The following is a 2,388-nucleotide window of genomic DNA, read 5'->3' as shown; positions in this document are numbered from 1 at the left end:
CCGGGTAGGTGGGACGTGGAGTGGGTGGCCCTGTCGCCGCCGCAGGCTCTGGCTGGCCCTCCTGCCTGCCAGCTGCTCTGGCGGGCCCTGCGCCTGCCCGCTCACTCCCTCGGGCATCCGTGCCAGGTCCCGGGGGCGGGAAGCCGCAGTCACCCAGACCTTGGAGGCTGGTCCGACCTCGTCTGTTCTGAGGCGGCCAGGCCACAGAATGGCTGCCAGGAACACATTGTTGCCAATGGTGTGGCGACGGAACGCGTTGTAATAAAGATGTTATTTAATCTGTCTCTGTATTTTGATACTTGAATGACTTCCCCTTTTACTTTACTGTACATATAATTGTTCATCTGTCCAGTTTTGCCCGAATTACACACATCTTCTGGTACCAAACAGCCAATCTGTGCAGCAACATAGACTGACCTCACTGCAGGCGTGTGAGTACCCTGGGCCCCGGCATTGGTTTTGTTATTTTCCTAACGTGCAACTTAGAACAGACGGAACTAATAAACCAGAAGCGACACGAAACCTGCCTTGCTGTTCGGAGTCTTTGGATTGGAATGTTTGCTGGTGTTTTTCTGGTGCCGCACAGGCCAGACACTGGGTGGGTGTGAGCCCTGCTGTTTGCCGGGCGAGTTTGGGAATCTGCTCTGCCCACGTTCCTCAGGGGAGGATTGTCAGCTCCACTTCACCTGGTTGGGTTCAAGGCCCTGCACTTCCCCTCCCGCCCCCTCCTCCAGAGCATCGTCTCAGCACCGGCGGGGCCACGTCCGGTCCAGCCGCTGCGTCCTGGTCGGCTGGTCAGCCCGCACGCGTGGAGCATCTGCACAAGGCACTGTGGGGGCCCCCTGTGGAAGAATTGTCTTCCTGAGGGGACTTAGTTTGGTTGTGGAGGTTGAGTTTTAGACACACAACTAGCTACCAGCCAGGAGCCGGCCGCAAGGCCCACGGGGCAGCCCCGGGGCTGTGGGGGCTTGGCCCTGCGGTGCTCCCAGAGCCGGTGGCAGGGAAGGAGGGGAGGCGCCCAGGCTGGGTTTTGAAAGGGGAAGGTTTGCAAATGACCCTAATGGCCCCTTCATTGACTGGCCAGCCCCTTTACAGGCAACCCTCTCATCGGCCCTCGCGCCTTTCTGGGTGTTATCACCCCTATTTACAGAGGGAAACTGAGGCTCAGAAAGGTTAAAGCTCCTGCCCATGGCGCCGGGGGAACCCTGGAAACCTGGTCCAGCGTCCTCAGAGCCTGTGACATACTCCGTTGTAAAGGGCTTTGCAACCATCGCTGAGCTGACCCCGCACCCAGGTGTGTTTATGACGGGAACAAGGCCCTGAGCAGGGGCGCTGTCCCTAAGCAGCCAGCCAGCTCATGGCAGACAGCACCGAATCCGGGTCCTTCCAACACAGGGCTTCCGAGGGGCCACCTTGAGAGTGGACAGGCCAGTGGCGGCCTCTGCTCCCTTGCTCCTGCTTCTGCGCCCTCCTGGGCAGCAGATGCCTCGGCCACTGGTGCCCCTTCTTCGGACACTGTCCCAGGACACGTTGCCACTGTCGGTCCCTTTGGTGCCATCAGAGTCTTCTGTGTGCCTGGTGACCCGGCTGCAGTGCTGATTGGGCTGAGGACCTGGGGGTGGGACACCTGCCAGTTCACACTGGCACCTGGGCCCGCTGCTCTGAGCCTAGGCCAAATGGGAACCAGAATTGAACAGAAGGGAGAGGATGGAAGGGCCGAAGGGAGAAGGAAAGGGGTGGGGAGGCCTCAGGAGGAAGGGATGGGGCACTTGCAACACAACAGCATCTGCCCCACCTCCACCCAGCAACCTCTCCCCGGCTCATGGTGTTCAGGGGCCCACACTGGCATCCTCGGACCGGAGGCTGTCGGGAGGCCTGGGTGTTGCCTTCTGCTCTGTGTAGAGGAGCATGAGGCAGACGGGCCCTCACAAGGCCTCGCCCATGTGCTCCCCTCCCCATTGGGCCATTTCTGTCACTCCCCGCATCCTCCTGGCACCCGGGCCGCTGGGCATCACTCTTGGAGGCTGAGTCAGCCGCACAGCAGGGACCACCTCTACTGTACCTGAAGGTGTCTGGCGCCCACTGGCTCCCTGCAAACAAGGCCAGCAGCCCAGTGGGACTGCAGTTCCACGGGCCCACCCGGCACCAGGCTACAGTGGTCCTCCCTTATCCATGAGGGATACATTCAAGCCTCCCTAGAACACCACACCCACGGTGCCCCGAGCTCTGAGCCGCCCGTTGTGCAGGGAAGCCTCTATGGGCTGTGGCTGCTCCTCCCAGGCCTCAGGTGCTGAGAACACTTACAAACAAGCATTGACCAAAGTAGACTCCCTACCACCATGAAACATTATTATCCAGTAACTGGCGCTGGGACAACGGGGCAGCCAC

The 2,388-nt window shown here is 60.4% G+C and overlaps 1 protein-coding gene across 1 annotated transcript in view; it reads left to right on the top strand.

Moving 5' to 3' along the window:
* Positions 1-522, top strand: part of ANKS1A (ankyrin repeat and sterile alpha motif domain containing 1A) — a 102,887-nt gene extending 102,365 nt beyond the window's left edge. Inside the window, exon 22 of the mRNA XM_005881748.2 lies at positions 9-522. The gene's annotated coding sequence lies outside the window, so the exon portion shown is untranslated. The remainder of the gene's footprint in view (positions 1-8) is intronic.
* Positions 523-2,388: the final 1,866 nt, after the last annotated feature.

Source organism: Myotis brandtii, unplaced genomic scaffold (genome assembly GCF_000412655.1).
Source record: "Myotis brandtii unplaced genomic scaffold, ASM41265v1 scaffold687, whole genome shotgun sequence".
Taxonomy (NCBI): domain Eukaryota; kingdom Metazoa; phylum Chordata; class Mammalia; order Chiroptera; family Vespertilionidae; genus Myotis; species Myotis brandtii.
The sequence above is the reverse complement of the archived record's forward strand: the minus strand, read 5'-3'. Positions and strand labels throughout refer to the sequence as shown.